Genomic DNA, 25,704 nt, shown 5'->3' with positions numbered 1-25,704 from the left:
CATAGAAAGGTGCTCAATAACATTAGACATGCAAATTAAACCACAATGCAAATTAATGCAAATTAAATGCAAATTAAAACCACAATAAGATACCATTATATACCAACCATATTGCTAAAATTTAAAAACGGAAACTTAAATGTTGGTGAGTATATGCAGCAACTGGAACTCTCATAAATTGTTGGTGGAAGTGTAAAATGGTACTATCACTTTGGAAAACTGTTTGGCAATTTTGAAAATAAAATTAAACATATAAAATTAAACCTTGTGACCCTGCAATTAAACTCTTTAGTTTTTACTCAACAGAAATGAAAGCGTATGTTCACAAAAAAACTTCCATCAGAATGTTCATAATAGCTTTATTTATATTAGCTCCAAACTGGAGACAACACAATATCTGTCAACAGGTAAATGAATGAACAGTTTGTGGTATATTCATACCATAAGACACTAGCCAGCAATAAGAAAGTATGAACTACTGATACATTTAACAACATCGATGAGTCCAGGAGCTACTACTACGTGAAAGAAGCCAGACAGAAAAGAGTATACGCTGTGATTCCATTTATATGAACAATATGACCAAACAAAATAATTCTATGGTGAAAAAAATCAAAACAGTGGTTGCTTTTGGTGCAGTAGGTAAGGTTTTGCTGGAAAGGGGCATGAGAAAACTTTGCACTGACAGGAATATTTCTTGATCAATAATAATTATGTAAGTGTGTACATTTGTCAAAACTCATCAAATGTACACTTAAAATTGGGGCCCCTGGTGGCTCAGTCAGTTAAGCAACTGACTTTGGCTCAGGTCATGATCTCACAGTTCTTGAGTTTGAGCCCCGCGTCAGGCTTTGTTCTGACAGCTCAGAGCCTGGAGCCTGCTTCAGATTCTGTGTCTCATTCTCTCTCTCTGCCCCTCCCCAACTCGTGCTCTGGCTCTCTCTCTCTCTCTCTCAAAAATAAATAAACATTAAAAAAATTAAAATGTACACTTAAAATCTTTGCATTTTATCTATGGAAGCCAGTTTCTAAGAAGGCCCCTTAATCCCCATGTCTTGGCACTCATGCCTTATCACATAGTACTTGTGTTGGTCTGTGTGACCCTTAGAATATAGCGGAAGTGATGTATGTCACTTCTGAGACTGGGTTATAAAAGGGACTATTAAAGATGCTTCCATTTTGATCTTTTCGTTCATGCTTTTTTTCTTTTGGATCACTTGCTCTAGGAAGCCAGCTGCTCCCTTGAGAATAGTCAGGTAGCCCTGTAAAGACAAACTGCAACACCCAGTTGGACAACCAGTTCATAGCCAGCACCTGCTAATGAACAGAGAGGGAGTTTGGAATGGTTGGTCCTGTCTTCAGATGACTGTAGCTTGGCTGGCATCTTCACTGCAACCTCATGGGAGACCCTGAGCCAGAACCACCCAATTAAGCCACTCCCAGATTCCTCATCCCCAGGAACTGTGTGAGATAATAAATAGTTGATTATTATTTTAAGCTGCCAAAATTTGAGGGTACTTTTTAAGGCAGCAGTAAATAACTGATGTGCTTTGTATACAAATTATACCTTAATTTTAAAATATTAGAAACATAAAGTAACATAACATAGAGTGTTAGTTTATTTCCATCTAAAATAGTATTGTACTTCCAAATATTGACAACAGCTGTCTGGGTGGTGGGATTACGGGTTGTTTTCTCCTTTCTGCCTATCAGTATTTTTATTTCCTCCAAGTATTGCATAAATATCACAGTTTATAAAATAAAAAGTTTTAATAAAAGCAGAAGATGGAAGTAACTTTTTCCCCTGTGTTCACCCTTCTGTGGATCAAGTGTTGCTGGGGGTCCTAATGAAATCCTCCCTCTTTAAGTGGTTTCAGGAAAGGCAGCCATGAGTCTGGTACCTTGAGTTTTTGTCTTACTCTTTCATTAGTATGCGAGAATCTGCTTTCATCTTGCTTTTAAAAGGTGTTTGCCTTTTTTTCCCCCAAGAAAAGCTATTCGCAAAACCAAAATGGGACCAAGAAATACCAAAAGCACCTACTAATATTTGAAAGAGTAGTGAAAATCTATGTAATTATTACGTTTTCCTAGTAATGGAGAAGATTTTTTTTTTTAACAATACCACCTGATTCAGTTTTTAAAAAGGCCGATCAGTAGCCACTGAGCCCTTTGCTTCCTACTCTAAACCATCTTCCATTTCTGTCCACCCAGAGAGTCTGGCTTTATATGGGTAGCCCGAGTGGAGGCAAAATTTGGGTTGGGGCCAAAAGTCAGTTCCAGGCCCTGATAATGACAAAAATTGGGATCAAAACATACACCTAGTACAAGATGATGGGAACTTGCCAGATGTCCTTGTGACTCTGCTTCCAGGGAGTCCCTCTGGCCCCATATGGATCTTTTTTTCTGCCTAATCGCACCCAGCTTCACAGTACTGTCAGACACACCAGGAAAAACAGCCACACAGCTTAAACTGAGGTCACACACTCTTTGTGCACATGGGCTGGGGATACATTCCTGGTGCAATGCACACATCTTTCAGTAGATGCAGGCATGATCCACCAAATGCTGATGAGGACAGGCATCCAGATGTCATAGCTTACATTGCCAAGACCTTGCAGGAAAGCTACAATACGGAAGATACCCAGAAAGTGATTAAGTCCATTTTCTGTGACTCTGGGTAACATTATTCAGTCTGTTCATTCCTTATGCCCTTTTCCGATTCTTCAGACTCCTGACTGAGGTCTCATGGCCCTACTGGCAAAACAGTATTAGGAGGAAGAAAGAGAAAGTAATGGTCAGATTATATAGGCTATCAGTTACCAGGCAGGCCAAAACTCTTTGGAGAATGGAGCTGAAACCATAGGATAAAGTAAAACTCGAGGATATACAAACATTCTGTTCTTTATGAGAATGCCCAGAAATCTACGGAGAAAATGTTGCATATAGTTGGGCACCGTCAGTGTTTAGGTAGGAGCGTCTTCCTTAGGGGGATGGGATTTTCATCTCTACCATTTTTTTTAGATTGTGCTAAAATACACATGCCATAAAATTTACCTTTTTAACCATTTTTAAGAAGTTTATTTATTTATTTTGAGAGAGAGAGAGAGAGAGAGTGAGCATGAGCAGGGGAAAGGGCAGAAAGAGAGGGAGAGATTGAATCCCAAGCAGGCTCTATGCCTCCAACACAGTGCCCAACATGGGACGTGAACTCACAAACTGCAAGAGCATGACCTGAGCTGAAATCAAGAGTCAGACACTTAACCGACTGAGCCGCCCAGGTGTCCCTACCTTTTTAATCATTTTTAAGTGAATTCAGTGGCATTAAGTTTATAGATATGGTTGTGCAACCTTCACCATCAATTCATCTGCAGCAGTGAATTCCAATTATTTTGCAAAAGTGAAACTTTGTCCTTATTAAACAGTAACCTCCCATTCTCCCCTCCCTCCATTCCTGGTGGCTACTATTCTATTTTCTGTCTCTAGGAATTTGACTCCTCTAGGGTCCTCATGTAAGTGGAATCAAAAGTGGCCTTTTGACTGGCTTACTTCACTTAGCAAAATGTCTGTAAGTTTCCTTCATGTTATAGCATATGTCAGAATTCCTTATTCAAGGCTGAATAACATTCCATTGTACATACATATCTCATTTTGTTTATCCATTCATTGTTGTTGGGCACTGGGGTTGCTTCCACCTTTTGGCTACTGTGAATTACACTGCTATGAACATGGGTGTGTCTTCTCTACCATTTTATCATGAGCTAAGGACCAAGTTGGGTATTTTACACATTTTCTTTATTTAATTTTATATCTTTAAAAATTTTCAAGGGTCCAGAGTATGGTCTGAGTAAGAAAGAATTGACAATAGGAATGAATCAGAGGTAAGCATGTAAAGATAATTGACCTACAATATATTGCTAAATTTGGGTTCAAATCTTAGACTACTTTAGGTAAAAAAAATAATTTGTCAATGATCTTTTGATAATTCCTAACATAAATTCCCTTAAATGAAATGAAAGTATTATTTGGCTTGAACTGAGTTCTCTTTAGAGAATAACACTTTTTAAAAAAAAGTGGCAGTTGGGGCGCCTGGGTGGCGCAGTCGGTTAAGCGTCCGACTTCAGCCAGGTCACGATCTCGCGGTCCGTGAGTTCGAGCCCCGCGTCAGGCTCTGGGCTGATGGCTCAGAGCCTGGAGCCTGTTTCCGATTCTGTGTCTCCCTCTCTCTCTGCCCCTCCCCCGTTCATGCTCTGTCTCTCTCTGTCGCAAAAATAAGTAAACGTTGAAAAAAAAATAAAAAAATAAAAATAAATAAATAAATAAATAAATAAATAAATAAATAAATAAAGTGGCAGTGAAGTTTAAAGAATGAGTAAAGATTGCTCTCATGGAAACATTTAGAGTTTCTCATAAGAAACACCTTTATTTTCTATAAATATGTTTGGAAATTTTAATAAAATATTATCAACTTGAAATTTGTCCCCAAATCACTGGTGTCCTTGGGAGCGGTCATCCAGTTCAAGAGTGTGCAGCAATGCGTAAGAACACTCTCTAAAGTTGTGCTGTCCAGCATGTAGCCACTAGCCACATGTGGCCATTGAGCACTTGGTAGGTAGGAGATGAAGCAGATCTAAAATACACTTAGTACTAAAAAAATGTAGAAGAATTTATTAATAATTGTTTCATGTTAGTTACATGCTGAAAGAGTAATGTTTAGGCTATATTGGGTTAAATAAAATATTATCATTAAAATTAATCTCACCTGTTTCTTTTTGATTTTTTAAAATGTGGCCACTAGAAAACGTAAACTCATGCATGGTTTACATTATATTTCAAGTAGCCCTAAAGATTACATTATCTGTCATTAAAAGAGGACTCAGTTGGTCAGAACCATGCCTGTGTCCTTCTCTGCCGTCAGCATGAGCCACATCTCGCCAGGTGTGGTGACAACCTGAGACCCACACCCTCTCTGGCTAGGGATCTTACACATTTCTCCCTGACCAGGTCCTCAGAAAAGCCAGACCCGCATGAAAATGGGCTCGTGTTGTCTTGTATTCTCCATGAGTCTGTGTTTTAACATAAAGGGACATTCTTGTAGAGAGAATCTGCTTTTACTCACAAAATTGAGTCAAAGGGTTTGGAACAGTTAGGTAGTGACCTTACAAGCAATACGTTCTTGACCTCCCTGGGAGTGATGAGGTGAAAATAGCAGGTGAGGAAGGTTTGCTGATTTGTAGAGGAGAAATCAGAGGTAGCGATGGAGCACAGAGAGACCAGGCTCGTGAGGACGGGTCCCATTGTAGGGCCAGGAGGTAGGCTTGAGGAGACAGAACGCACAGTGTGGAGGTGAGGAAAGATTGTGAAATGAGTCCAAATCTGTATACTGGGGGTGGTAGAGTTGCAGAGAGACCAGGAAGCCTGCAATGATTGAGTTGTCTTCATTTCCATCCTTTGTTGGAGGTTCATTTGTTTTCCACTTATTTTGGCGTCTTGTGGGCCCTTTAGCCTGTTAGCGCCTTGTTTCACACTAATCACAAGTGGCTGTTATTGCCAAAATGTGACATATCCAATTTAGGATTCTGCCTGTTAGTTCCCTCAAGCTCTGCTGAATCATTTGCTGTAAACCACCCTCCCCCCTCTTTTTTTTTCTTATTAGTGTGTCATTTTACAGAGTGTTGCTCAAGCTGCAGGGTTCCATGCAGTCTTCAGGCCCTGCAGAGATTTGTGCTTGTGAGAAAGTTTGGTGAAGGTTAATTTGTGTGTGTGTGTGTGTGTGTGTGTGTGTGTGTGTGTGTTTAATTGGTTGCTAAACTGTAGTGTTATCATGGTCCAGCAATGAGTTTCAGGATTGGTGGTATGTCTTATAATATGAATGATGGGCATTAAGGAGGGCACTTGTTGTGATGAGCACTGGGTGTTATATGTAAGTGATGAATCACTAAATTCTACTCTTGAAACCAATTTCACCATATATATTGACTAACTTGAATTTAAAGAAAAACTTGAAATAAAAAAAAAAGAGTGCCTACTCGTGACAAAAACAAAAAAAAATCCATCCAAGCTAAATTCAAGATATTGACCTGTTTCTCTATTAGGTATGAGAAACAAATCAGACAAGTCGTAGTTAACACTAATTCAACGAGCCACTGGGTTTTGTTTTTAAGGCCAAATGCAGTGATATCAGAAGCAAGATACATGTTTGCTGAGATACTGGTGGTATTTGAAATTCATGTTGTTATGAGCACTCTGATAAGATCAGAGTGAGAGAGCACACACAGAACCGATCACCAACTCACTTCTGAGAAAGATCAAGTGGACTGTGGGCACACAGTGGACACTTTCTTTGTGCAGTAACTTCACGCACTTTTGTCAGCAGTTCAAAGGTATGGGAGTCCCAGTTTCCAGAGGTGGGAACCACAGAATGTGTTGGCATAAGATTGCTTTAAGAGATTCTTCACAAGGAATGACCTGCCAGGGGTCAGCATTCAGAAGTCATAGGGTATACCAGTAGGTACAGAGGCAGAGAGGAGACTGGGATGGCCAGCCAGTGGAGAGGCCCTGCCCCTACTCAGGCAGTTGTGGTCCGAAGGTCCAACAGGGGAGTCTCTGAAGAACTCCCAAATGTGGGCGAGCACCCACTTCCAAATGCCTCCCAGGCCTGCAGAACAGGCCATCCTAATGCAGTAGTACCAATCAAATAGGAATGTCCTATCCTTTTCCTATCCTGCTTTCTTCCTTACTGTGTACCCCCAGCCCACCCTACTCCCAACTTTGACTCTGATGGAGGACGAGATCAGCTGAGCAATCCAGGAGAAGAAGAAAAACTCCAAGAAGACGAAAATTAGATGAAAATTGAGGTATAGAATAATATATTGGACCAGACATTTTTTGTATGTATGTGAGTGTGTGTTTTGTTTCTAACTTTTTATTTTGAATTGATTTTGACTCCCAGGAAAGTGTGAAAATACTACATAGTGTCTCTTACACCCTTCAACCAGCTTCCCCCAGTGGTGACATTGTATACAACTAGGGTAAGACAGGAAGCCAGGAAATTGACCCTGGCAATACTGTTAACTAGACTACAGACTGTATTCAGCTTTTGCTGGGTTTTACATGTATTTGTGTGTGTGTGTGTGCATGTGTATGTGTGTGTGTGTGTGTGTGTGTAGTTCTGTGCAATCTGATTTCAAGTATAAGTTTGTGTAACCACCGTCACAATCAGGATACATAAGAATACAGGACTGTTCTAACACCATAAAGAACTCTTGTGTGCTAACCCTTTGTAGCCAAACTCAATCCCCATCCCATCCTTGTTCGCTGGAGATCACTACTCTGTCTCCATCTCGTTTATCATTTCGAGGATATCCCATAAATGACATCAGAGTATGTTACTTTTCAAAACTGCCTTTCCCCCAATGAGCGTAGCGCCCTTAAGATATATATTGTTGGATATATCAATAGTTTGTTCCTTTTTATTACTGAGTAGTTTTCCATTGTATGATTGTCCCAGGGATTGTTTAACCACTCACCTATTGCAAGATACTTGGGTTGTTTCCAGCACTGGGCTATTAAAAGTAAAGATTCATGCTATAATCACTGTATACAAGTTACTGTATGAACATAAGTTTCTATTTCTCTGGGATAAATGCCCAATGTTTCTAGGTTGTGTGAGAAGTAAATATTTAGTTTTATAAGAAAATGCAAAATTTTTGAGAGTGGCTGTACCATATTACATTCCTACCAGCTTTGTGTAAAAGATACATACAAAGATAAATGCTTTGTCAGCATTTGGTTAATACTTTTTGGTTTAGCTATTTATTCTAACTGGTGTGTAGTACTTCGTTTGCTTTTACTTTGCATTCCTCTAGTGGCTACTGATGTTGAACATCTTTTTGTGTGCTTCTTTGTCATCAATATCTCCTTGGTAAAATGTCTGTTCATGTCTTTTGTCCATTTTCTAATTAGATGGTTTCTGTACTGTTGAGTTTTGAGATATCTTTATGTAGTCCAGGTATAAGTTCTTTGTTAAATACATAGTTTGCAGATCTTTTCTCTCAGTTTGTAATCTGTTTTTTCATCCTTTAAAAAAGGTGTTTCACAAAGCAAAAGATCTTAATTTCTATTAAGTCCAATTTATTTATTTTTTTCTCTTAGAAACTATGTTTTTGGATTCATGTCTAATGCTTTTAACCTAGATCTATGTCTAGAAGATTTTCCTCTTACGTTAGGATACTTAAACATTTATTTAATACAAAAGTCAGCAAAAGAAGGGCAGATGAACAAAAACGATCTAGACAAATAGTAACCAAATAACAAAATTTCTGACTTAATCCAGTGATATCAATAATTATATAAACGTGGGTGAACTAAACACCCTACTTAAAAGGCAGAGATTGTCAGGCTGTACAAAAAAGCAAGATCTGCCTATGTGTTGTTGTTTTACAAGAGACACACTTTAGATTCAAAGGCACAAATAGTTTGGAGGTTAAAGATGGAAAATTATATATTATGAAACAGTGGTTATAAGACGGCTGAAGCGGCCATAATAATATCAAACAAAATAGACTTTAAGACAAGAAATATTAGTGAAGAAAAATGGGTGTTTCATAATAATAAGAGGATCAATATATCAAGAAGATATAATAATTAAAAATGTGTATAAAACCAACAAAGCCTCAAAATACATGATACAAAATTTGACAGAATTGAAAGGAGAAATAGTTTAATAGTAATAGTTAGAGATTTCAATGTACTGCTCTCAATAAATGATAGAACAACTAGACAGAAAATCAACAGGAACACGTAAGTCTTCAACAACCAACTTGATCTAACCGACATTTATGGAATACTCCATCCAAAGACTTTAGAATACAAATTCTTTTCAAGTGCACATGCAACATACTCTAGGTTAGACCAAATGCTGATTCAGATCAGAATTAAATTAGAGATTCACAATATGAAGATACCTGGTAAAATTCAATTTCTTTGGAAATTAAATAGCACACTTCTGGATAACCTATGGGTCAAAGAAGAAATCAAAAGGAAAAGTAGATATTTTGAACTCAAGGAAGCAAAAACACAACATATAACTATGTAGAATCTAAAGTAGTGCTGAGCCTCTTATGTGGATCCTGAGAAACTTAACAGGAACTCATGGAGGAGGGGAAGGAAAAAAAAAAGAGGTTAGAGGTTAGAGTGGGAGAGAGCCAAAGCATAAGAGACTCTTAAAAACTGAGAACAAACTGAGGGTTGATGGGGGTGGGAGGGAGGAGGGTGGGTGATGGGTATTGAAGAGGGCATCTTTTGGGATGAATACTGGGTGTTGTATGGAAGCCAATTTGACAATAAATTTCATATATTTAAAAAAAAGTGCTTTGCAGAAAATGGAGAACTTTAAATAGCTGCCTTAAAAAACAGAAAAAAGAAGAGCAATCTAAACTGAAAGCAAACAGAAGGAAGCAATAACAGAGTATAGTGGAAATTATTGAAATAGAAAACAAGCAAAACAAAAAAACGGTAGAAAAACTAATGAAACCAAAAACTTAGTTCCTTAAAAATATGAACAAAATTGACAAACCTTTAGCTAGAGTGACAGGGAAAATAAGAGAGAAGATAAAGATTACCAGAATCAGGAATGAAAGTGAAAACATCACTACTGGTGCCATATAAATTAAAATGGTTATAGGAAAATATTATGAAACATTTTATGCCAATAAACTAGACAACTTAGATGAAATTGACAAGTCCTTAGAAAGACGCAAATTACCAAAACTGATGCAAGAAGAGAAAAATCTGAATGTACCTTTGACAAGTAAAGAAATTTGAATTAGTAATTAAAAATCTCCCCACATGGAAAACTATAAATATTGTTAAGATAAATTTATAAAGACAGAAATAAAGGGAGAGACATTTCATGTTTTAGTTTGGAAGACTCAATATTTTTAAGATGGACATTCTTTCCAAATTGGTCTATAGAAAGAACATAATCCTTTTCAAAATCATAGCAAGCTTTTATTGTAAAAACTAACAACCCGATTATAATTTTTTTTATGTGTCAATTTTGCTAATCTATAGTCTCCAGCTATTCAAGAAAATACCAATTGAAGTGTTGCTGTGAAGGAAATTGGCAGATGTCATTAATGTCTTAATCATTTGACTTTAAGTAAGAAAGATTATGGTGGATAATCTTGATGGGCTTGATTTAATTGGTTGGAAGGCTTCAAATCAGGACTGAGGCTTCCCTGAGAAAAAGAAGTTCTCTCCGCAGACAGGAGCTTCTGCCCCTGCCTTTGAGTTCTAGGCTGACCTTCCTGCCTGCCTGTCTATGGTTTCAGATGTGCTTAGTCAGCCCCTATGATACCATAAACCAATTGCTTGTAATAAATTTCATAATATATATCTCTTCTACTGGTTCTGCTTCTGTGGTTGAATTTTGACTGGCACACTTATTCAATGATTTATATGGATATGTGAAAGATCTAAATTAGACAAAACAATTTTAGCACAGAACAAAGTTGGAGGACTTACATTATCCAACTTCAAAACTTAATATGTAGAGCTACAGTGATCATGAAAATTTGGTATTAGTATAAGGATAGGTATACAGATCAATGATAACAGAATTGAGAAGTCCCCAAACTAACCTTTATGTTTATGGTCAATTGGTGCAAATCCATGTATATGCCAAGACTTGTACATGAATATTCATAACATCATTATTCACAATAGCTCCAAATGGAAACAACCTAAATGTCCATTGATTGAGAAGTGGATAAATATACTGTGGCATATTCATAGAATAGAATATTATTTAGTAATAAGAAGGAATGAAATACAGATATATGCTACAACATGGATGAAGTTTACAGCAGTATAGTAAGTGAAACAAACCAGACACAAAAGACAATTAAATTGTATGATTCCATTTCCATGAAGTGTCCAGAAAAGGCAGAATTATTGACGGAAACTAGATCAGTGGTTTCTCAGGCTGGGAGACAGCAGAAATTCACTGCAAATGGGCTTGAAGGAACTTGGAGGAGTTATGGAAATGTTCTACAACTGGATTGTCATGATGGATGTACGAATCACTAAAGCTTATTAACAGTATCATCAAACTGTACATTCACAGGGGGCCCTTTATGGTGTGTAAGTTATACTTTAATAAAGCTGTTACAAATAAGTGAACAGAAAAGTCACAGGGCCTGTTTCAATGCTCATCAAGGGAAAAGGAAAGGAAAATTCCCTACGGAGAAAATCTGAAGTGACAATAGAAGATAAAAATAAAGTTGCTTTTGTACATACATTCCTGGAGTCCAGTACTTTTCCCACATAAATTACAGAGGTCAGTATGGCTGGAACTAGATAGTGTGGCCATCTCTGAAAACTCCATACTTTTTCATGACGTAAATAAGTTGCTCTCAATGCCATGAGAATATACGAAGAGATGTTAAAACGTTGATTCAGCCATAGTTACCTTACCTTGAAATATAATTTTATACTTTCCAGCTTATTGAGCCTTAACCCACCTTTTATAATGGAAAAAACAAGGAAAAGAATTACAAGTCAGAAGACAACTGTAGAAACCCACAGTCTCAGAGTCTTAATTCAGACCCACACAAACCAGTTGATTTTGCTTGGAAGGAAAATTGCTCCCAAGTCAAACTTAACCCCCTGACTCTAGCCAGTCACCTAAAAAATGTGAGCCTTTAGTCCTGGTGGGCTCAGCAAAATAACGGGGTGCCTCAGAACACTTACTTTCAAGGGAGATAAGGGATAGCACAATGTTAATCCACAATATGTATTAACTATAGAAATCAATAATAAAAAGGATAGGAGAATCCAAGATACAATGTGATACTATTTACCCCATGACTAATTATAGATGTAATGAGTAAGTGGGGAGAATTTGTTAAGAAGTAAGAATATATGACAGGAGACCAGGTTTTTTTTTTAAACAGTACCAGGGAATAAACAAGGCTTGAAAGGATAGAATCTAGGTTACATGTTTGGACAGGAAACCAGGGTTCTACAAAAACATGCTCTTCCCTTTTCTCTCCGGTGAAGGGGCACTGATTTCCAGTCACACATTAATATTTGGAGGCACCTTGCAGACTGTAGTTTCATAATTACTGTATTTACCATCTGTCTTTGTTAAGTTTCCAAAAGAATTGGCCATTACCCTATTATTATTATTATTATTATTATTATTTAAGTAGCCTTCATGCCCAGCACGGAGCCCAACATAGGGTTTGAACACACAACCCTGAGATCAAGCATTGGATGCTTAAACCACTGATCCACCCAGGTGCCCCTGCCTTTACCCTGTCTTTGTTACTGACTTTTAACCCAGGGTTTCCAAGGCTAGTCACATTTTAAGAGACATGCTTAGACTCTTTCACACTTTATAAATCTCTCAGTCATACCAGGAAATAATGCTGAGCTGTCCCTTAAAGACACCAGAAGTATATGCTAGCAGCTTTTTGGATTCAGGGTCCCACTTGCTGTGATCACTATGGAAATGGGACCGAATGACCTGCATTTTATAGACTTTAAGCTAGCATGGTGATATTAGATATTCCGGAAGCAGAAGCATTTTCTCATTCTGAATTGTATGGAGAAAATTTGGCCCTGACTGATACTGAGATTATTGCCTTCAATGGAGTGTAAAAGAGTCCCTCAGATTCAGATTTCTTAACTCCTCTTTTGAAATGGAACGGATGAAACTTGCTTATCATTGTACTTAGTGAATTTCATTACAGGACTGTTATATCTGTCAACGGGTGGCCACACACCACAGCTGACTTCCCCAGTTATCAGAGCTGTCCAGCTGCATGTACCATCTTTCCTCTCTACCCTATGAGCATTATCACTGCCTGGCCAGAGCGGGACCCCATGGCCCACTGCAGACATGCTATTCACGTTAATCTGGTACCGGTGGCATTGAACTTGCTAGACGGTACTTCCCTTCTCCTGTCCTACCTGCCATCACCCTGATGATGTCTTCCAAGAACATCATTTCTAGAAAAGCAGGTGTCACTCTCAGCTTTTGTAGGCAGCTAAGAAACCCATGTAAGGAGCAGAGGGCAGTGTTATTAGGGATGGCAATTCCAGTCATTGAATGCAAAGTCTGTGCAGGTTCAACTCTAGCACCTGCCTTACAGCCCAGCTGCAAAAGTGCACTTAGTTCTTCAGGTCTATTGCTGGTCCAGATACTCTTCCAGAATATAGTCTCATTTTTCAGTTTTTATTAGGGATAATTAGATGATTGAATTTAAATCTTGTCAGCTAAGAGAACATCATCAGAAAGGCAGATTTTTTAAAAAAAAAGAGGGATAAAGAAAATTAAGAAGAAATTCTTCAGTTTTTCAAATACTAAGTATGACTCATTCCCATTTCCAAAATTCTGAAAGGTAATGTTTTCAATTCTACTATTTTAATAAGAGCCTGTGATTTTAATTTTGATATCCTTGTGGGCCTAACACTTATTTAGGACAGAGTGAAAAAAAATGTTCAAGCTGTTTGAGATTTCTGGCTTACGCATTTGTTACTGGCTGTTGACGTATTGCCCTGACTTCCCGAGTATGTGGGTCATGGAATGTCTACTTTTAATTCAAAAGTTGTATTTACAATCAATTTTTGCAAATGATCCATAGGCATTCAAAAGAAGGCATAGTCCCTGTAGGGAACAGATATTATAAATGTATTAATTCAGGGTTAGTGTTGAAATTATTTAAAGCTTCATGCCCTTATTATCTACTTGAATCTGTCAGAGCCTGAGAGTGCTGATTAAATCTTTCACTAACTATGATTGCCTTTTGGTCAATCTCTTTTTTCAAAAAGGTCTTATTTTATATATTTCTTCATTCATTTTATGTATTTTTTAATTGCTCTATATTCATTATGGAGACACTTCATTATAAAATAATTCTCTTTTATCATATTTAATGTCTGGTTTGAAATCTACTTTGTTGGATATTAATACTTCTTCCCTTGCCTTCTCTTTCCTTTTGCCTGATATAAGCCTATTTAAACATTTAAAAAAACATTTTAAAATGTTTATTTATATTTGAGAGGCAGAGACAGAGACAGAGAGCACGAGCCCTGCCCCTTCCCCACTTGTGCTCTGTCTCTGTCTCTCAAAACTAAATAAACATAAAAAAAATTTAAGGTTCCAGCATCATTTTGAGTGTTTTTTTTATGAGAATCATCCAGTTACAACTTATTTGCTAATCTACTGTTATAATTTTTGTGTTTTAATTTAAAATTTGAGTTATTTCGTTTGATCTAAATGAGCCACTAGTTCTCATTCCTGTCATCTTGTTTGATATGTACTTGTGCCTTTTGCATCTGCTTTTCTTTTCTATCATTTACCCTATAAAGAATATAATAACAAGGGCATTTGTTTCAAATTTGAAAATTTCAACAAAATGCCTTAAGCATATCTTTAACTTCCAAAGTATAAGAAAAAGGAAATAAAATTTGATTTCATGATATGTTAAATACATGCCAATGTTAACTATAGTGATGACTATAAACTCAGACTCATATATACCTAGAAATATAAGACTGATTAATAATTATTTTATTTACTAGATTCAGTTTGGCAATATTTATTTATTATGTTTAACTCCATAAGTTTAGTTTTAATGCTAATGTATATCTCTTCACATACTTTTTTTTAAAGTTTATTTATTTTGAAAGAGAGAGAGAGAGAGAGAGAGAGAGAGAACGTGTGCACACAAGCAGAGGAAGGACAGAGAGGAGAAACAGAATCCCAAGGAGGCTCTGCACCATCGTCATCAGTGCAGAACCTCAGTTGGGGTTCGAACCCATGAACGGTGAGATCAGGACCTGAGCCGAGGTCAAGAGTCAGACACTTAACCGACTAAGCCACCCAGGCGCCCCATCTTTTCGCATACTTTTTATTGCCTAACTTCTTAGTTACTATTTACTGCTTTTTAATTACTATATACTTCTTTTGTGTCTAGAATTGGTTTTTTGAGTAATTTTGGGGGATGGTGACTTGAGAGACCCATTTTGAATGTCTTTGAATACTTAACAGCATGTATTGCTGTTTTTCATAAAAGAGGATCTAATTGGGACAAGAATTTCTGGGTCACTATTTTTTTCTTTCATATTGCCACTCACTAAGTTCTAGGTTTTGGCATGCTGTTTTATCTCTCTAGGACTCAGTTTTTATTCATAAAATGATGATAATAGCCCTTGTCCCAGTTACTTCACAGAATTTTGTGAGACCAACATCAGAATATGGACAGGAAAGTACACTGAAACTACAAAGGGCCACTGAAATATGAGATGTTACCATTTCTCACTGAGTTTAACTTGAAGTGCAATGTTTTATACTTGTCTAGACTGATTCAGTTTTTGTTTGCACCTTAATCACTCCTGTTCAGCTCAGCCACCTCTTTAAGAAGCACCTTCTTTTCCAGATTCATCTGTAAAATACAGCCTTCCTGGTCAAGCCATCTGATGGGTCATGCCTAAAGAGGCCTTCTTGTATCTAAAATACTTTTTATTTTTCTTTTAAAATAGAAGTGATTCTTGGTCACTGAGGGAAAATAGAAAATAGGCAACAACTCAAATCAATTCTAAAGCAATGAATTCTGAAGTAATTAATTCTTAAGTATTTCTAATACACGGGAATAACCCACATTTTGACTTTTTTTCTTATATACAGATCACCATTTTCCCTTAAAATTGATATCATCATATAATGTCATGAGCTTAATTTAAGTAATTTTAAATTGATATATACAGCAACATACACCAAATTGTAAGTATACAATTTGATTCATTTTTCATGAAGTGAACCCATTTGGGGAGCCACCATGAGGAGCAGAGAGATTATCTTCAGGCCTCTGGAGGCTTCCCATGTAGCCTCTCTATGAACTACCAGTTCCCTCCCCTAAATAATCACCTACTCTACCCATTAGTTTCAACTACTTTTGAACTTTATGTGAATGAACCGTGCGCTATGCTTCTTTCATGCTGGCTTCTTTAGCGTAACATTGTATTTGTGAGGGTCTTCTGTCCCCCCATTAGTTTCAACTACTTTTGAACTTTATGTGAATGAACCATGCACTATGCTTCTTTCATGCTGGCTTCTTTAGCATAGCATTGTATTTGTGAGGGTCTTCTGTCTTGTTAGCGGTTCATTCACTTTTATTGTTGTATAGTATTCCATTATATGATGACACCACCATTTCTTTTCTTTTCTACTATTAATGAACGTGTGGTTTATTTCCAGTTGAGGCTATTACAAACAGTGCTTCCATGAATATGTTTGTATATGTCTTTTGAAGTAAATAATATGCATTTTGGTTGGCTATATGCCAGATAGTGGATTTGCTATGGGTATGTTTGGCTTTAGGAAATAATAAGAAGAAAATTCTCTCAAGTGTTGGTACCAATTTACACCCCCAGAAGTAGTGTATGAAATTTTCAGTTGCTCCACATACTTTTCAACGCTTGGTAATTGTAACCACTATGTTGGATGTGTATTAGTATCTCATTGTGGTCATTGAATTTCCATGAAATTGAACTTAAATTTTTTTACCTGTTTATGACTATTCAGATATTTTGTGAGTTCTTATTCAAGCACTTTGCTTGAATAAAATATTTCCTAGTTTTTAAAATTATCGTTAGGAATTCTTATATACTTTGGATGGGAGTCATTTGCCAGATACATGCAAATTAATATTTTACTCTATGGCTTGGCTTGCTTTTGGCTCTTTTATAGCTGTGTCTGGATGAACAGAAGTCCTTAATTTTAATACTCACAATTATCAATCATTTTCTTTATTGTTATGGCTTTTTGTGTCGTTAAAAAAAGCTTTGTCTATTCCAAGTCATGAAGTTATACTCCAGTACAATATCTGGAGGCTTTATTTATTTAAGTTTCACATTTAGATCTAACTTTTACCTGGGGCTGTTATTTAATTGATTTTTAAGTATGGTATGAGGTCATGATTCATTTATTTTTCTCTATATTGAAAAAAGAATTCTCTTAGGCAGTGTCACTTTTCTTGTAAGTGAAGTGACTGTATAACTGTGGGTTTGTTTCTGTAGTCTCTATTCCGTTTGCATATCCTTGTGTCTTGACTCAGCTTTATAATAAACCTTGATATCTGATATATGTTAGTCTTCCAGACTAGTTCATTGAGAACGCCTTTACCATTCTTGGAACTATAAATGTCCATGTACTGTTTAGAAATGTCAACAATAAAAACCTGGTTGGGATTTTTCTTTGTATTGAATTGGATATATAATTTAATTTGGAGAAAAATGATACCTTTAAAATATAGAATCTTCCAACTTGTGAACATTATGTATCTATTTATTTAGATTTTTTCAATTTGTCTCAATAAGGTTTTCTACTTTTCTGGATAGAGATCTTTTCTGACTTTTAAAATATATTACTAAGTATTTAATTATTTATTTGATGTTATTATAAATGTTATTGGTTTCCAAATGTCATTAAAAAATTTTTATGTTGATATATGTAAAGAAAATTGATTTTTGTATATTGAATTTGTATCAGCAATCTTGCTGAATTTACTTTTAATTCACACAATTTATCTGTAAATGACTGTATTTTCTATCTATAAAATTGTATTGTCTGTAAATATAATTTTATATTTTATTTTTCAATTTTTAAAACTTTTGCCTTGTTGCTCTGGCTTGGTTTCTTTAGTATCATGTTGAATAGCAGTGCTGACTATGGGCACCTTTGTCTATTATTGATCTCAAGGAGATAGTTGTCAATTTTCACCATTAAATATGATTTTGACTATTGGATTTTTTTTAATTTTTTTAAACCTTTATTTATTTTTGAGAGAGAGAGAGAGTGGGCGGGGGGGGAGGAACAGAGAGAGAGGGAGACAAAGAATCGAAGCAGGCTCTAGGCTCCAAGCTGTCAGCACAAAGCCCGACACGGGGCTCGAACTCATGAACCACAAGATCATGACCTGAGCCGAAATCAGATGCTTAACTGACTGAACCACCTAGGTGCCCCTTGACTGTTGGATTTTTTTTTAGACACTTTTAATCACATTAAAGAGGCTCACTTTTCCCCCTAGTTTATTAGAAGTTTTTATGATGGACTAACATTGAATTTTGTCAAATATTTCACAGGAAAAGTTTTATAATTACAGATTCAATTTCTTTAGTAGAACTATAACAATTTATGTTATCTATTTCTTCTTTTCTCAAATTTGCAAAGTTGTCTTTTTCTAAAAAAGTCTCTCTTATATCTAAATATTTGAATTCTTTTGCATAAAGTTGCTCATAATATTCTCTGTGTATATGTGTACATATGTGTACGTGTGTGTATATGCATTTAGCTCTATTTAGTGATGTATAATTTATATATAATTAAATTCACCAATTTTAATTTATTTATTTAATTTATTTAATTTAACTTATTTAATGACTTTGACTTTATCTCACTATTTCCATTCTCACATCTTGATTTTGGATGGCATACCTTAAGATTTTGCCTACTTCATTATTGTTATTAATATAACACAGTTAAATTAATATAGTTAAAGTAGCATTGTTTATATCTTAGGTGTCTGTTTAAAAATTAGTTGTGGTATTTACATTTGTTTATCACATTTATAACAATTATTTGGAACTTCTTTGTTTGCTTCACAACTCTTTTTAATTCTATTTCTTCCCTTTTCTTGAAAAATTTCAATTGCATTGAAAAAATTGAAAAATTTCAATTTTGACGCTTGCATATTTGATCATATCTCTCTGTTTTCTTTATACAACCTTATTTCCATTTGGGTATAGATTTGGCTATAGAACTCTTGGTCATAACTTGTTTCTTTTAATATTACAAAATTTCCTTCATTTTATTTATTTATTAAAAGTTTTTTTTGTGTGTTTATTTATTTTGAGACACAAAGTGCTTGTGGGGGAGAGGGTCAGAGAGAGGGAGACAGAATCTTAAGCAAGCTCGATCCCACAACGGTAAGATCATGACCTGAGATTAAATCAAGAGTCAGATGCTTAACTGACTGAGCCATCCAGGTGCCCTTCCTTCCTTCACTTTATCTGACAGAAAAGAAATTTGGAAAAAAAAAACTTTTTTTTTTTTTTTGCTTTATTCTTTCTGTTGTTGTTCCTTCTTCTCTGTTAATGATGCTAGTGCACTAGGGACTGGCCCATTGCATCTAGTTTTCAATTTTGTCTCAGTCTCCATTCCAGATACTCAAGTAATACTACTGAGTGTTGGTGACCCAAATTGTTGAAATGGGTTTCTGAAAGAATTGGCTTCTATCTCCTGTTTTTCACTTGGTTTTAGCCCAAATCCCACTGTAACATATTTGGAGGGTGGGGAGATTTTCTCATATCTCTTCTTCTTTCTGACAATTTGGCTTAGCTTTCTCAGGAAGGTACCTTAATATCTTTCAGAATTTCTACATGCAATATGTCTAACTAAAATACCTTGTAGTTTGTACCTCACAGGTGGAATTTTATTTTTCCATGGCTGAGGTGAAATTGTTTCCAACATCCTATTACCCTACATCCCACTGGTTATTCCATTTTAACTATGGTGATGACCTGGGGAGAGAGTTAATACCTGGGCTCAATTACCATCTTACCTGATGACTGCAGGATGAATTCCTTTTTTTCTAACTCCTTTTTCCTCTCATAGTAGTAACTTTACCTTAATTATTTTTATTTTACTCCTATTGCTTCTGTAGATTCTCTGAGTAATTTATTGACTCATTGAATTTTCTTTTCAGAAGTCATATACATTTGATACTATCAATATTCTGAATTAATATCCTAAATAGTTAACCGAGACTAATTATAAAGGTCAAAATAAACATTTTTATTTATATAATCCATAAAAATTATATCAGTAATGCTAATATTCAGGGAAGGGATAGAATGATATAAGATGCTCAAGAAAGCCTTTATGTTAGAGGGACTTGGAAACACAGAATTATAAAATTCTAAAGCTTAAAGCATCCTTAAAACAATTTAACTCAACTTTCTAATTTTATAGATGAAGACACTGAGGCCAAGAAAGTCAAGCTAGCTTATCCAAGTACATGAAGATAATTTGAACAGACGCAAATTAAACTGAGACATAGGAGGTCACTCATTCTTTGGTCTAACCATCACATTTTTCTTCTTCTGGAAAAAGGTCTATCTTTTTAGGGAATTCTTTTAAGGAATTCTCCTTCTCAACTTCTTCAACTGTGTACCCCTAGTAAGGGCTGAAGACAATATTGATCTGTTCCCATGAGCATAAATATAGTTTTGTGACCTTAGGTGACCTAGTATCCTAACATAGAATTTAAACATTTCGCCTAAGGGAGCATTTATTCTCTGTTGGCAAAGCTATGAAGAGTTGAGCTGCAGAAGACCATGGCTTCAACATTATGTAAAAGCTTACTTAAGAGAATGAAGCTGAACTCCTGAAAGTATCAGAGGGGGAAAATGGAGATAGCAGGTCTAGACAGCATCTGGGAGCCTGGTTCCAGACAGCTGGTGGCTACCTAGATTCTACTCTGCTCATAGTTTGGGTACCTAAGTTCAAGAAAAAAAATGCACTTTTGGCCTAAGCTGGGTTGAGTATTATTTTAGTAACTTATAGTCAAAAAAGTCCTAACCAATTGTGTGTCTTTAAGATAAGGCAGAAATTAAACAGATGGAGAAGAGCGGGGAGGGAATTCTAGGTAGAGAGGGAGTTGAGCCAAGGTTTGGAGGCCAAAATGCCATGCTCTGTTCTGACAGCTTGGTAGAATTAACACCTCAGCAGGTCAAGGATGATAGGGAATGGAAAGCATAAAGAGCACACAGAATTGGTTCCCTGGGGTGGGAACATCTGGGTATTTCACCAGGAGGAGCTTTGAAAAGGATGGTAAAAGGGTACTACATAGGGTTACCTCATAGTTTTGTCAGAAATATTTCCTGACAAATCCGCGCTCTCTTCAGTAATGGCAAACAGTGGTAGCAAACTAGAGCAGACAAATATTGCACATTTTTCTTATCTAGCTCAACCATAAGTTTCCTCCTGAGTTTAAAGGGAAGAAAAAGCATTGACTCATCCACAGAGGGATGTAAGGCAAAAAAGAAAGAATTCACTGTAATTAAGATTGCAAAATTGCTTCAGTATCATCTTATCTTTGGTGGCTTGAGTATTTCTGATTTATTGTCCTTTTAGGACTGGGAAAATGAATCAGTGGGCTTTAAACTGTGTTTGTCTTCTAAACACATAGCCCTTTTGTAATTCTCATTTCTTTGTGGTATTTCAATTCCTTATCTTGAGATCCTTCAGCTTATCAGTTAGTTATATTTTCAATCTTCTCATCGGAGTTTGTTGTATTTGTATTTTCTTGTTGACTGTACCACATGCAATTTAGTAGATTTCAGAATGGGGTCCCTGTCAAGAAGGGAGGAAATTACTGATCCATGTAAGCTAATCAAAGTTGGAACCCTGGTGTTAAAAACTGTGAAAGAGTGAGAGCTCATCTTACTCCAGCTGTCAGGGCCCAGCATTTTCTTTAAAATTATTCAGCAGTGTGGAGTTGGCCATGAGACCATGGAAGGGATTGGTGAGCCAAGGAATGGATGATGTGTTAGAATCATATCATTCTCTTTTCAGTTCTGTCACTGACCCATTTGTGCTCATGACTGCCTTAGAGCAGGCATTTTAGTCAGATATCTGTTTTTCCTCTCTGCCACATAATGGTAATGAAACTGTTCAGGCTGATTTCCATGAATTTTAGGAGAATGACTGAGAAAAATGTTTTCTGAAATGAGAGTCATTTTAGCATGAGTAATGGAAGGGAACTAAGAAGTCATCGTGAACTTCCTACAGGCCATCATGAGCCTTCTCCCTGGCCATACTTTTGGGGAAATACCAGTCCTCAGGAGATGATCAACTTTCTGGTAGTTGCCTGATGTCTTCTCTTTAAGTCCTGCTTCCTGGCAGGGCTTTTTTTCTTTTCTTTTTCCTTTTTAATTTTTTATTCATTTTTTTTTTTTTTTTGAGAGACAGAGAGAGACAGACGTGAGCAGGGGAGGGGCAGAGAGAGAGAGGGAGACACAGAATCTGAAGCAGGCTCCAGGCTCTGAGCTGTCAGCACAGAGCCCAATGTGGGGCTTGATCTCACGAACTGTGAGATCATGACCTGAGCCGAAGTCGGCCACTTAACCGACTGAGCCCCCCAGGCATTCTGTGGCAAGGCTTTCTCGTAGATTAACTGTTAGTGCAGTTGGCCTATAATCTCTTTTTCAGCCATGTCCCCCTATTATTCTGACTATGTAATTTACAATCAGAATCATAAGAGCAAAGGAACACGGAACTGGCTACATGTTGTTTGATAGTAGGAAGGAGTGATACTCAAACTTCCGGAGCCACTTACAAGGCTTAATTGAAGGTGCATTAGGTGCTTGTTCTGAAACATAGCTACAATTGGGCCATAAATAGGAAACAGATAGCTGATTCACAGACTGACATCTCAGAATGACAAAGGCTAGAACAAGGTCCGGAAAGAGTAGAGGAGCCTATATCTGATGGGTAAAAGAGACACACGAAAAAGGTTGAACATGATCTGCTGGATGGTAAGTTTTGTTTTGTACCCTTAGGGCTTCTTTTTTTCTGAGAAGAAAGTCTTGCAAAATGGCTATCATGTTTTATATGCTCAGTAAAGTTTCCTTTTTAAATGAAAGAATTAAGGAAAAAATTAATATGTTTGTTGCAACAGCAGCAACAACAAAAGCACAGCGAACTATATAGAAAAGAAATGTTTTAATATTTCAAAAGTGCTCACTGCTAAGTTCCCAAGGAAGTGAGATACATCTCACCATAGTACATGCGACAGAAACTGGTGGGAAAGCCCAACCAAGATTTCGACTTCTTTAGCCATTATGAGTGAGTTCAAGAGACATGTTTAGAAGAATGCGATTCACGTGAGTGTTAGTTCAAGTCCTGTGGGAAGCAGACGTGGATGGAGTGAGAAGTTCAAAACATTGTTTTGGAGTAATGCCTGTAAAGGATAAAGGGAGAGGGAGAGGGGTAGACAGGGAAAGCCTTCAGACTGCAGTGCAGGTTTGACACCGGAGAAAGAAGAGAAGAAAGGAAAGACACTTGCATAGGAAGAGCCTAAGACATGAGTGCTATTCTGAGAGAGTCTAGGCCAGTAAAGGATTCCCTGTAGAAGAATCCCATGTTGAGCAGAAATGGCTGGGATCTGCTACCCTGGCTGTACTCAGTCACTGACTAGGACTGCGCGTGTCCTTGATGCAAACACGATAGTTGATCCTGAAGACACACTTACATGGCTGCCCCACTGGAAATCTCAGCATCCTAATGCAAGTTCCTGTTTTAAAGTTTACTATGTTTGTTTAGTAAGAGTTATTTCATCATAAATTTGGGGTGACAATGTTGCTGAAAGAGATAGATAGAGCATTATCCCGTACTACAGATATCTGCAAGAGTGTAGCAGTTGGCATGGGAAGGAGGGCAGGTTGTCATATAACAAAAATATTTCATGAAACTGAGTACTCTAGCTTCTGGTTATGATGGTGTGGTTTATAAAAGCCTGATGGTTCCATTGACAACAGCTAGAAAAGCCAGGAAAACAAAGAGCAAAAACAGTAGTTTGAAAGGATTAGGGCCTGCCAAGGCAGCCAAGACCTAAGGGACAAAGACCTTAGAGAGAAGAGAAGTTTGCTGTGGCAAGAGGGATTTCCACATGCCGCTTTCTTTCTGGAGCTTTTCCCCAATCTTGGACTAGAGACAGAGGCTGGGTTGTTAAGCAAAGCTACAGGCAAGCTCACAGAGCTGAGGTGGCAAGCTGGAGTTTGGGCCTTTCGAAGTGTCCAGGTATGGAAGCACCCTGATCCCACAGGAAAAGTAGGTCCAGAGAAGTTGGTTCACACTTGGCACCAGTCTGCCCCTTGAGGCATTTCCTGACTCTTAAACGAGCAGGGTCAGAGGCTATGAAACTGAGCAGAAAGCAGATCGAAAGCAGAGTGACGTATTTTTGTTGTTGTTTGGTTTTGTTTGTTGTTAACAGTTTCGTGGTGCTAAGGAGATGAAAATGGAGCCCAAGACCTACCTTTATGTGAGTGCTCAATACCCCAGGCTCTCAGCTGACTATGTCATACAGGCTAAATTGACTGAGCCTCAAGAGAGTGCAGAAATGATCTGCTCACTCCCTGGCAAAGGACAGTGTAAATTCACTAGGCAGGAGGATGACATTGCACCCCTCTACAATATTTCAGTCGCAAGTTTGGCATTCAGTAAGAAATTGCCACTCATAAAAAGAAACAGAACAAGGAGAGAAATAGACATTAGATACATACTTATAGATGTCCAAGCTATTAAATTCATCAGTCATACGTTTCTTTTTTCATAATTGGGATTGACATGCTTAAGAAAACATCACGAGATGGAAAGTTTCACCAGATAATTGGACTATATAGAAAAAAGGGATGAAGTAGAATTTTGCGAGCTAAAAAGTACAATAGCTGTAATAAAGCATCTAGTATCAGGTGGATACAGTTGAGAGAATGAGTGAACTGCAAGAGAAGACAGTAGAAAATATATAGACAAAGGCAGAGGGGGAGAAAGGGATGGCAAATACAAAAAGAGCATAATAACACAATTCTTTTATAGCAAATAGAAAAAAGCAGGAAAAATAAGCACGCATATCAAAAATTTGAAATACTTACACACTTGATGTCATTGAAATATATAGAACACAGCCATATGACAGAACCCACATTCTTTTTAAGTACATTTTACCAAAACTGACTATCTTCTGGGACATAAAACAAGATATAGCAGGTTTAAAAGATTGAGACAGTTAAAAGTATGCTTATTGATGACAGTGGAATTAAGCTAGACATAAATAAATAAGAATACAACAAACAGAAAGTCCCCCAACATTTTGAAATTAAGGAGAATACTTCCAGACAACCCAAAGAAGAAATTGTTGAACTGAATGATAATAAAATATGACATATCAAAATTTGTGTTATGAAGCGAAAGCTTGTTTGAAGGGAAATGTAGGTACACACAAATTAGGTTACACACAAATAAGAAAAGGAATGTCTTAAAATCAATGCTATAAGTGTCCAGCTCAGAAAGTGAAAGGAATGACGGTAAGTTAAATCCAAGGAAAGTAGAAGGGAGTAAATAATAAAGATAAGATTGGAAGTTAGAGAAGTAGAAAACAAATGTATAATAGTTATCTAGCTATAATATCTCGAGTCATTTTTTTGTATGAATTGACATAAACATTACTAAACTTTGGCACCTATGACATCAGTATGACCAAAAAAGCTTAATTTAATGAGATAATGGATGTGAATTTGGGATTTTATAATAGGTGAATAACAATCACGATATAGTAAAGTTACTGAAATGGAAATGTGAAGAAAGCAGTTGATAACTTAGGTCTTAGAATCTTCTCTGGAACACACTTTGTGGTGTTCCTGTAAGCTTGGCTGTTTAATCTTTAGTTTGAGATTTCTGTCGTTCTGCATTTTTCCTTTGTGATTGATGAATTTGTAGTTTAATAGTTTAATACATACTAGATGCTACAGTTTATGAAAATAATTTTTTTGAAGAGAGACAAGAGTTGAAACCTTGAAAAAATTGACATATTTGATAACTTCCTATCTAGGAAGAAAGAGAACAGGCAGAAATAACAA

Source organism: Herpailurus yagouaroundi, unplaced genomic scaffold (genome assembly GCF_014898765.1).
Source record: "Herpailurus yagouaroundi ecotype Mexico unplaced genomic scaffold, PumYag 139, whole genome shotgun sequence".
Classification (NCBI taxonomy): domain Eukaryota; kingdom Metazoa; phylum Chordata; class Mammalia; order Carnivora; family Felidae; genus Herpailurus; species Herpailurus yagouaroundi.
The sequence above is the reverse complement of the archived record's forward strand: the minus strand, read 5'-3'. Positions refer to the sequence as shown.